This window comes from Scatophagus argus, chromosome 6 (genome assembly GCF_020382885.2).
Source record: "Scatophagus argus isolate fScaArg1 chromosome 6, fScaArg1.pri, whole genome shotgun sequence".
NCBI lineage: Eukaryota > Metazoa > Chordata > Actinopteri > Scatophagidae > Scatophagus > Scatophagus argus.
The window spans coordinates 23,799,439-23,811,769 of record NC_058498.1 but is presented as its reverse complement, the minus strand read 5'-3'; the positions used below and the strand labels follow the sequence as shown (position 1 = coordinate 23,811,769).

General features: G+C 38.5%; 1 protein-coding gene across 1 annotated transcript in view; it reads left to right on the top strand.

Annotated features, from left to right (window-relative positions):
* nlgn1 (neuroligin 1) overlaps window positions 1-12,331 on the top strand; it is a 292,093-nt gene that overhangs the window by 263,418 nt on the left and 16,344 nt on the right. The gene's annotated exons all lie outside the window — the stretch shown is intronic.

Sequence of the window (12,331 nt, the reverse complement as noted above, 5' to 3'; positions counted from 1 at the left end):
TGCGTATTTTTAGTTTGAATGTGAATATTAGAACAGGCGGAAGGAAAAGTAGTTGTGATTCTGAGGAATTATGCATGACTGTATGTGTGCAGCTATATTTGAGGTGAGAGTGTGTGTGTGTGTGTGCGTGTGTGCAGAGCTGAGATAGTGCAAGAGGCGGGCTGACATTTCCAACCAGCCTGTTTATAACTGGAGGCAACAGGCGGCCACACAGCGACATCACTTCCTGGGTGGCCGGGACCTCATTAGGGAGGAAAGGCTGACAGACTGAGAGAGAGAGAGAGAGAGAGAGAGAGAGAATGAGCGACTTTAATACACAGAGAGAAATCTTTTGCCCTGTTGCTTTGGGCAATATTGTTCTTTACTTTAATTCCAATAGCATATAATTACTGAGAGAGAAGAAAGGTGGGAGATGTAGGAAAATAAAACCCGGGCAAAGGGAGATGTAGCCTTGAATGCCCCCAGATGTCACTGTTATTAAATTTGCACACAGTTGAAAGCCTTGCTGTGTGAAACCAGAGAGGGAAATGACTCTTAGCTTATACCACGAATGGTGAGGTGTGAGTTCAAATAGATTGTCGTGTTTCGAAATGCTGATATTTTCCCAGCTTAGCCACATCAGCAGAGTTTCAACAGGCTATAAGCTGTACTAGACTTATATACTTGATAAGCTACCTGCCAGCAAACAGATACATATAGCAGACACAGGGAGCTATCAAATGACAACTAAATGGCCAGGTGTTTGTTTGTGTGTTTGTGGTTTGTTTTTGTTTTTTGTTTGTTTGTTTGTTTGTTTGTTTTGCTGGAATTGATGCAGACCAAAGACAGGTAAAGGGAGAGTGATTACAGGACATCAGGTGGATGGAATCTTATTTATTGCTAATACAACTTCAGGCTGTGTAAATTAGCTAACAAATTGGCCATAGCATTATAACAGGTTTTGAAATATCAGATGTTGCATTTTCAGTGTGCTGTGCTGCTACTTACTGCAGAAAGTGTTGTGTCGCATTGTGACAGTATGGCAAAGAGATGCTGATCATTTGTTTTGTAGTGGCCATTCAATGCAGTGGAGTAAAAAGTACAATATTAGCCCCAGTGTGGTAAAATCAGGTTGGAAATATTCAAGTGAAGCCCAAATACTAATAAATTCTTAGTTCTTAAGTACCGCACTTCTGTAAATGTACTCAGGTTGTTCTTGTGTCATCTTGTGGTCTCGATTTCCTCCAAGATTTCCCACAGCTCATCTTCACACTGAATTAATGTAAATGGAATGCAGTGACATCTTTAGACTGATGGAGAGGGAAACCACAGAGGGCAGTTCAGTCTGACTTGATTTTTTTTTGCGTTCTTTCCTCAGAGTTAAGGTTTTTTTTTCCTCTCCCTCTTGTCCTGCGTTGTCCTGAACTTTCTCATTCAGCTCATGTAAGATAACATGGGAAACGTGTTCTGCTCCCTCTCCTCTCTGCAGTGGCAGAGCAGAGGGGCTGGTGATGCACAGCTCCGACTGCCTTCACTATAAAAGCGCTAAGCGGCTTATTCTGCTCTTATAAAAGACATGAATATCTGAAAGCCACCTCTCCTCAAGACTTTAGCAACATGCTGTTAGAGTCTGACCTGTATGTTTTTGAGGACCAGTGCTGATAGAGAGACATTAGGATGGAAGCTGACAATACTTTGATATTTCACATTTTAAAATCCGAGCTGTTTACTAGTGATTTATTCTATGATTCTTACTAGGGTGAGAACTTATTCAGTATGCAGGTACAACAACCCGTATATAAATAAAGATAAATACTTTGCTTATTTTGATTTTTGTTAAGTGGTTAGAAGTTCGGGGTGGTGCAGTGGTTCCCCGCAACCTTGACGGATAAGCGGTATAGAAAATGGATGGATGGATGGTTAGAAGTTCACACTTTAGGAATTGTGAGCTAGCTTAGTCTGTCGTGCATTCAATTCACTGTTTTGTATTCAGTTTCAAGGTACACTCGTGATGTAAGGGTGCTCTGAAACCTAAACACAATACACAAATTGTTAATATGGAACAATAATTCAAAATAATAAAAAATAACACATGTTGGTTGTTGCTAACTATACCACTTTGGAATTTCCCATGTTAATGGCATTATGCTGCGAGACTCGTCAGCTGGTACCCTTTTATTATTTTTCCTGGTGATTTCTTTTTCTTACTTTCTTTTTTTTTTTTTTTTACTTATACAAATCTTAGTCAACAGAATGAAACAACTGGAAATGAATGCTTCTTTTAACTTAAAGTGGAAACTGACAATTTTCCTCTATTTCCAAGTTTTACTGTTGTTGATGCCTTCATTGCACAACCAGATCGCTCTCCTTTTCCTACCAACAACACAGGGCAAATTATTCCTTTAGCCTTTAATGGAGACATGATACAGATTGGAATGATGCCAAGTTAACAGCCTGGACCAATAGTCAGTATTCATTCTCCTGGGAGATTTTGTACAAACAGACCGACAGACACAATTGCATAATGAAAACAAGGTTTATATGGAATCACTCTAGATGAGGATGGTGCCATTATTCTATACCAATTACATTGTGCAATCAACATTCAGCAATAAATTAATATATTAAAGCAAAAAACATTCCGCTGCAAGTTTAAAGTAAGCCCGGCCAGGTACGACCAGTAGACTGTTATGGCTAATTAATATTTCAGAATATTTATCACAAATTTAGACCATTTCAATAATGATTAAATGTAATGATTAAATTTAAATGTTTAAATGTTTCACCATTTTCACCAAAGCCTTTTTTTATCTTAAAGTGGCTGCGTTATTCTTGCATTTTCTCTGACTCTGTCCATCTTTGTGCCTCCATCTTTATTTTATTACCCACCTACAGGACTGAGCGTGTCACAGCTATCTTTGACTCCACTTCCGATGCAAGCCTCATATTTTCTGAAATGCCACTTTCCATTCCAAGGGCCCTCTTCCTCACTGCCTCACTTTTATACTCCCACCTTCCCCCACCCCCCACCCCTCTTCTCGTCATCTACCACTCACACTCTTTGTTTTTTTTTTCCTGTTTCTCTCTCTCTCTCTGCTCCTCTCTCGCTGAAATGCCTTGCTTTCTCTCCATTTGGTTTTCTGCGCTCTGTTTTAATCTCTCACTCTCTGGGGTGCAGTCCTCCCTATATGCTAATAATGTTCCTGTGCTAAGAAAGGAACCTGCTTAACCATTCACATCAGGACTCAGCACATGCACGCATGCATAAACAAACACACGCTCACACACTCGCACATAGACACCATATTCTTTTGTCTGTGTGCATCCCTCCCTCCCTCCCTCCCTCCCTTACCATCCTGGAGTGAAGCAGTGCAGCCTCACCTCTTTTCATCCTATCGAGCTTTGTCTCTGTTTATCATTTACCTGGAACCATTATTGCAAACAGAAAAACTTACCAAATGTGATTTTCTTGTAGTGTTTGTCTTTGTCAAACTGCAACTTTGTATTTTTATTGTCCTCTCAGATGCTTCAATTTTGCTCCAGTGTTGTACTACAATGCCATTCAACAATCCTGTATTATTCAGACTGTAATGATTACATGATTGTTCTGCAGTTGCGTTTATTTTTTTCAAGTGCCAAATACTGCGCAAACTGACTCTCTCAGTCGATACTTTCAAAATAAAATCATGCATCCTGCATTTGCTCACCAAGAGCATTTATTTTGGTCACAACCTCGAAAGTTTAGCACCATTTAATTGAAAAGCTGAAATTCAGTCTACTTTTTTCTTCCATTCTAAGTTTTACCTTATTGTACTGCAATAACGCATTATGACACTTTTCAAATGTACATACAGTTACAACTACATCACTCCTACTTGACTCCTCCCCTATTCTAGCTTGATCCTGTCTTACTGTGTCTCTAGAGGACACTTTTTCTAATTTCACCAACCCTCGAAATCATTATACAAAAACATCACTAATCAGTCTTCTCTTGCATGGACAGATGGATAACCCCGCCAGAATAGACAGCTCAGCCTTTTTTTAGAGAACAAACTGTCTTTTTAATGTGGCCTCGAAACCCAAAAGTTGGTGAAATAAACATGGACAGAAAACCATCCAGCAGCAGGGCTGTTTTGACCCTCTTACTGAAGAGTCATGTTAAAGTAACAATGCTTTTATGTTTTATAGTGTGTAGTGATCTAATACCCATCCAGGGATCTGGATTTGTTTATTGTTATATTGTTCAATGGCAAGACAAATACGGTCAAATGTGTCAACCAACCAGTGAAACCTCTCAGACTTTGAACTTTTCATATTCAGTGATAAAACATTGACAGTGCATTGTAATGTATCATCTTATCTATGGAAAACACATCACGCTTTGGAGAAAGATGAACATTTCTAACAATTATACCAACACATGCTAAATCACTGTTTACAGTAGACTACACTGTCAAATCAAAAGCCTGACATATTGACCTGACATAGCTTTATGGGGCCAAATTTTACACATCAAGATCAATTTATTCATCAAAGAGAGGACCTTTTAGCTTGTGAACATAATTGTATAGCTTTGGAGAAGCTTTGAAAAGTCTTAAAAGAAGCAACTGAACTTTTCTAAACAGTAACAACCTTGATGATGTTACTATTGCTGTCTCAGTTTGGATGACACTATCACATTTATTTTATAGTGTGTTTGGCATAATATTTAACCCCTTCCCCACTGATGAATAATTCATTCTAATTAAGACTAAGCTGTTGACTTCATAATTTTTAAATCATTGCTGCTCAATTAATCAATCAATGTTATCAAGCTATCAAAAAAGCATGTAATTCTGTCTTGCTTTTCATTTGATTATTTTGTCATTTTTTTCATTTGTCAAGTAGTTTGGTTGTTTATTCAGTCTGTTATTTTGTATTTACTGATATTTCAGAGTCATTTTGTGTGCATTCTGGAGTAAAACACTTGATCTAACAACAGTGCACGCCTAATCATTTTTTAAATATTGTTAATGATGGGCTATTATGTATTCACTCCACAAGACTGGAATAGCTTGAATAACAGTTTAATCACAACCACACCCACACAGAAAAACCCTCCCCACTCACTCGGCGCCTTTAACCCGGTAGAAGGAGGTAATCCATACCAGCTTTCCCTAACAGGCAAATCTGTAAGGACAGCGACGCAAATTAACACGTGTTTGTGTTTGTGCAGAACAAGAAACATGAGCGACGGCTCATTTCATTTTTGAAGTTGACAGCGTAATTTGATTTGCACCGGGGGGGAGGGAGGGCCAAAATAGAGAGGAAGGGGAGAAGAGATTAAACAAGGAAGTGGAGATGGTCGATGAACATAGAGCAAGGCGGAAAGTGATTGATGGACAGATAAATAGATGGAGGAAGAGATAGCTGTGTGTTTCAACACTGCGGTGTCGCTACATATTGGTGGTTGAAATATTAGCTTACGTCTGGCGGGGGTTGGGTGGGGGGCATATAGCATTTACCATAAAATATTTACAGTAATAGACATCTGTGACTTACAGCCTGTCACATGCTATGTTAACCAGCACCTGTGAGTGAGTGTGTGTGTGTGTGTGTGTGTGTTGTAACGGCCAGTATGTGGAATAACTAACAGGGCATTGATGTAGCTTGAGTTTGATTTTCTGTATCATTACAGATTCTGTATTATTCAATTATTTCTGATACGTTCCTCATTAGTACACAGCACGCTGACACCAGTTTATTCCTTTGACCTATAATGACAGAGTTTGAATGATAAGGCTCTGATTAAGACACTTATCATCACACACACACACACACACTTCCCATCCTCTGAGATGTGTACTGGAGTCTTAAATTTCTCTCTCGGTTGTATTATTTAATGAACATTTAACTTCTGTGGCATTGGTCTACTTGCACAAGATGAGTGGCGCCTTTCAAATGTAAATGTAAACACTCACTCGAACATGTGCACATATACATCCATCAGTTGTCTTTGTAACTAAATTAGGAAGAGAATTACAAAGATAAAATGACATTTTAACCCTCCGGTTGTCTGTGTTTGTGTATCTGTAGCAGTAACAGACGCACATTTAAAGGGAAGTCTCTGGGTCGCTTTGGTCATGTTGCCCATTTAAAACAGTGATGGTGTTCTTGGTTGGGGAGTTCAGGATAATTTAAACCAACTCCAGCTCACTGTCTTTTCCATCAAGTTCTTATCAAGCTTGTTTCCTGCCTCTGTATGCAGCTGTTTTACAAAAACAAACAAACAAAAAAAAAACACCAGACAGCAAAGTTATTAAGTAATTTACTGTTATTTACAGTAATTTAGCAGCTCAAATGCTAAAGTTAACATCAGTTGGCAAGTGGCCAGGAACAGAAAACTAAACAGACGCTCTGTGTGTGTGTGTGTGTGTGTGTGTGTGTTAAAGAGAGAGTTAAAGACATAATGTGTCACTGCAACTTTTGGCTACATATGTCATTTATTATCATATTAATAATACACCTTTTTAACTTTTTTTTTTTATTGCCGCACACTTTCTGTCTTACAAAATGGGAAAATGAGAGCTCACTCTGTGTTGGTCCCCAGTGCTGTCCAAATAAAGGGTGAATGAGTGAATATCCTGTAGTTCTGTATTCATTATTTCCAGTGAGAAATGCTTTGTGCCTCATCAGCATATTCCCCAGCTGGCTGCCCTCGGTGTGCCGTCGTCTTCTGGGTTGTTGTATGGAGGGAGCAGATATAGATGGAGCGCTGCTGAGGCACTGTAAATATTTGGAGCTGCTGTTGCGCCATTTGTTTTAAGTAGACAACCACAGACTGTAGGGCAGGAAAGAACGGGGGCGATGTAGTGTACAGAGTGAGGTTATGGCCAAAGTCTTTTTTGCTGAACATCACTAATGAGCTAGTCATTGAGCTGCTAGAAATTGCTTCTGGCTGATAAATATTTTTCATTATTATTTGTCTATAATGTTCTCTGTTGTTCTTGACTTGATGAAGTCTGAGAAGATAACGTCATCGGGGTTATCACTTTGGGCCTGAAGAAGGCACAAAATTGCAGCCTAATTTAATATAGTTAGTGATAGAGAGACTCATGACATGGTGCGATGACAATCACCTGAACGTTCAATACAATCAAAACCAATGAGCTTGTGGTGGATTACAAAGTTTCAAATATAGATGTTGCTGTAAAGAAGCCACAGACAAAGTTTTTTTGGAACTGAATACATATTTGCAGTGAAAAGTCAGGATATCTCAATTGAGACAGTTGTTATTTGAAGCCATCTCTTGCAATCACAACTTATCAAATGACAGTGCAAAGAAAGTGAGGATGTGAAAAGAGTTTGCCATAGTGGTGGTTCTGCAGAGAACACGTGAATCTACAGCTCTCCCTCAGCCTTACTGTGCTTTAGAGAGAGGTGGAACATATTGTTTAGCTGTCTGGCCTTCAACTTCTCTGTTTTACTTCGCTCTCAGCAGGCAGCTGTTTTCAACCAAAAAGACAAACAAAAAAAGTCTAAAAACTCAATGCACACCACCTGTTCTGCACCAGACAGAAGACATGTTCCACATAGTATTCAATAGTTAAATTATTTTGTTTCAAATTTCTTTTTTTAAGACACAATGAGCCGTCTCAGTGTTTGTTCCGCCATGGCCCCTGCCTTATAGAATACCACATTTTCATTTGTGCTGTTTCAGAGGATTTTTCACCCTGAGAAGCATAATTTTCTAATTAATATATGGAAGGAATTACATCCTACAAACTCCCACTGTGCTTCGGGGGAATATTTAGGAATGATATAATTTGATTTAACATACTGAATTTGAATTAAAAGATATGGGCAGTTTAGCACTGCCATCTCAGACATCATTATCTCCAGGGACTGAATCAGTAAAAATAACCATACATTTTCAATTTCTTCTCTCCTTGTCTTTAAGCCGCTTTCATCTTTTTTTTTTCTGTTGTGCTCTCCGATGCTTTGTCTCTTCCAGGTTCACTGTCTTTTTCACTGTCTGCTTGTTTATCAAGTTACATTGTCAAACTCTTTGTCTTGTCCTCCAATTGAACCTCCAGTTCGTTTTGACTTCTGAAATTCTGCGTTTTCTTTTGACTTCACTGACTGTAATAGGTGACATCTGCTGCTGCGCTTTACCTGTTTCAGCGCTGGTGTTTTCCTTTTACCGTTGCTTCTCTTTCTTATTCTGTCATGACATGAAGAGTCAAAAGGACAGATAGTGAAGGAGAGAGAGAACAGACAGGGGATTATGGTATACAAACCACGACTGTGAAAAATAGATGTGTCCAGAGAAAGAAGTACTTTTTAAAAAAAATCCCATCTTTCTCTTCATCGAGCATTCTCTCTCTGGTTCAACAGAGATAGCGGGGATAAAAGCTGGATTCCTGGATCAGAGTTCACCTTAATATTGTCATCCCTGGGAGCTTAGAGGCCAAGCGGCTGTATCACAGTCTCAGTGATCACGGATGGTGGCTTTTAGTCAAAGCTGACACACAGACATATATGAAGTGTCCTACACAGGGGAGGACAGTGGAGCATGTCAGGCCTCATAGGACCTGGAAGGTTGATAAAACTCAACATTTACAGCGTGCTACCAAAGAATTGGGCATTATAATCTGTAAATGCAACTGTAAATGCAATGCAGCACTGAGAAAACATTTTACTTTTTTCTACTCAATTGTAAAGATGGATTTTGTCTTAGCTTTAATTTCTATTTGTTCCAGTTTAGGGTTTTTATTATTATTATTCTTTTTTTTTTTAATTTTTTATCTGAATTAGTTCTAATTAGTTCTAATTTGTTGTCACAAAATACACAATCACAAGATACATCAAAAGATGCAACAACTGTCTAAACCCACATTTTATCCAGTCTATAAGTGTTTTTAAGCAGGCTTTCTGCATTTTTCCAGTCTAGATCTACCAGTGGATAAAACAATATGTGGGCTAGAAATAATATGCAAATAAGATAAAGTGCTGCAGTTTTTAGGCCTGTCTAACAGCAACTTTTGCAGATTTGACAAACAATTATACAACTGAAGTTGATGAGGACTCAGTCTACAATGTCAGAGGTTGGACATTTGGATTCAGCCTGACTTAATAAGAAAGGTCACGAGGAAGGCAATTCTAAGCTGTCTCTTCTTCAAACAACAAATCCCCATATGAACCAGTTTTGCACAACCGTATCTTAACACACTGGCAATTCTGATTCCCTCAAATCTGGGCAGGACGATCAGTACATTTCATCATTTCAGTTTTTTTTTTTTTTTTTAATTTTCAGCCCTACTTGATATTATAATCTGTTTGCAGTATCATAGAAATATTAAGCCCACACATTCTTTGCTTTTATTAGCTTGTTTGTCTGATCATACTGTACTCATAGATAACTGCCTAGGATGACCCTCACTATAATGATCATAACTATAAAAAGATGGAAGTATAGGATGTCTGTGTTCCTACTTTATCATTATGATGTCAACAAAAACATGTTATTTGAAATGGAGTATCAGTGTATCAGAGGTTTAGGAAAAGTGCTTCACAGTGAATGGGATATTAGTCAGTGTCAGTACCAGAAGGATCATTCCATGCATGTAGGCAGTACCTTATCATCCGTAGCAGTTTTACTACCACTTCTACTTACTGCTAAGAAGCTAGTGTCAGTAAATCTGTAAAATATGTACTCGTGCTGCCAGCACTGAGAGAGCAGAAGCTATGGAGTGTAAGTGAGTGCAAATCAGTTAAAAAATGCAGATTCTCATATGTTTTAGCGATAACTTGGAGCCTCGGCCGCTGCGCTTTTGTATTTATGTATATCCATTTGTTTCCTTTTGAGATCTAAAGTCTTTGCGTGGACACGAAAGATGAAGGTAATCCTCCAAACTGTGGCAAATTTGCAGTATGGCCACTCTGTTTGTTGGTTGAGGATTGAATTGTTTAGTGTTCATCAGAATTAAGATTACAATTAGAATAAGTGTAAGAAAAATACTTAGTCCTTAACTATTCCAAATCAAATTTGTTCACATTTGCATCTGTGCTGTTTGTATCTCAACAAGTCAACATGCGCGCGTGTGTGTGTGTGTGTGTGTGTGTGTGTGTGTGTGTGTGTGGTAGAGCCCTGCCCTGCTGCCCCATCAGTGTTGCCGTACTAATCATTCTTCCTGCCTCGGTCTTTGTGATTGCCAGCCCATCCCTGCACTGCAGCTAAATTGAATCAATTAAAATCTTTCTTGTAGATGGCTGCTGTTGCTTCCACAAGATTAGGCTTTGATCAAGAAACACACAAATAAATAAATAAGTCACTGGAAAGGGAATAGAAAAGGAATGAACTCAATTAAAAAGTCAGCTGGTGTCAGAAAAAAGTCTATGGGTGTCAGTAAGAGAGTGTGGATAAAAAACTGGATTTTTTTTGAGCTACTCAACACAAAGTGTATGAAGTAGTTGATATTTGCAAGAATTCAGTTTCATAAGTGTGTCAAACTTGTGTCTGTGTGTGAGAGAGAGTGTGAACAGCAGGGGGCTGCTTGTGAACTGATGACATCATGACAGAACACATTAACAAACCTTTTTATTTCTTTATCAGTGCCCACTATAAAGCTCTGTCATGACTTTTACAACATGCAATATCAAATTTCTCTACAATACCCACTGATTTTACATTCAGTGCCATTTTCTTGTGCATGCAGTATAACTATGATGTATGGATTGCAGTTACCATAATCACAATCATACAATCTCACAATCTCAAATTTAAATACATCAGACATGTTATGTTGCAAAGTGGAAGTACATGGAATTAATAAAAAATAGCCTTTCCTTTTAAAAGAAAAACTAAATGTTGAGATCAGCGCTCAAGTCTCTCAGTGTTTCATTTGTACATGCTGAGGATATTCCAGTATATAATACTAGCTTCCACCTTAAAGACATGGACTAAAATGTACTCACAGAGAGCTGATGACGTCATTCTGTTCTGCAGTCTATTACAGGGGCATGTACCTCCTCAGGGGCATTACTCCAGGTGTCCCTATACGTGTGATCTGAATGCATCCCTGTGGAAATGAACCGTAGTGTTGACTGACACTGGGTAATGAACACTCCATTTAGTCACAGAGCGGGACAGTAGCAACAATAAAAGAGGACAGGGAAGGATACATGTGAGCGTAGGGGGTGATGGTTCATGGGGGGGGATTGGTGGGTGTTGGGGGGGGGACTCCCTGGATGCCTGCAGCAGGTAATGGAGCTTTTAGTATGGAAATCAGAGGGAGAGAAGGTAGTGATGTTGGCAGGGGGTAGGAGGGTAGGAAGGGGGGGCCGGACTTGAAATTGCTCTAAAGGACCAGAGCTCTCCTATGGGTATACTTGAGTACCTTCGTTGTGTAAGTAAGGACTTATGTATACTTATACTTTCTAATGCATTATATCAGCATGAATAAAAGACCACAGACTTAAGCAGAATAAATATTTGCATTTTTTATTACTTGCTGTATTTTCTGATGTTCTTTTTTTCCTTTCCTGGTTAATACAACATGTTTATTGCAGTTCTGGCCACTGATACTATTGGTGTTACTGTACACTCCAAGATCTGTCTACACTGACGCAGTATGCATAACAGCTCATGTGGGCTAATAAAATAAATCACAAAACGTTATCTTTCTATAACAATGTAGGGATAGAGTGTAATCAAAAATGACGTTTTTTGTTAATTTAAAGATGTGATAGTTTGATGCAGATTTAGGAAAATAAAGGCTGGAACTGATTTAATGGAATCATAAGAATCTGGCTGAAACAAACAAAATGGAACATCTGATTTGTTTGATGAAATCACTTTGAAAGTTACTGATTTTCTACAGTACATTCACACTTTTTTTTTATTGCTATGGGAAAGAAATATAAGCAACTCTGCACAAACACTATTTGGGCAAAGAGTTCTTTTCATGGCACATGAGTCTTTCTCATCATTATCCTACTGTAAGTTCTTTTTGCAGCTGGATCATAGTTTTAGATATGTCTCTATCTCCAAAACGAGTCTGTCTGTGTTATATTTAGCGTATCCACACAAGTGGCTCTACAGGGTAATAACTCTTGTTTTATTGCAGCAAATTATTAAACAGCCATGACTGTTGGTTTTCCTCGCACAATGGAGAAATACGCCTCGTTATCTACCGGCAGTTAGTCTTGGATGGTCCAAAAGTAGATTTTTTTTGTTTATTTTATTTTAATCAAGGAGATCAAAAAGAAAATGAATGAAAGAACACCTCCCTCCCTGCCTCCCTTGTGATCTCCACTTTTTTTTTATTTTATTGGGGATAATTAACTGAAAACGTGTGATTGTAAAATATTT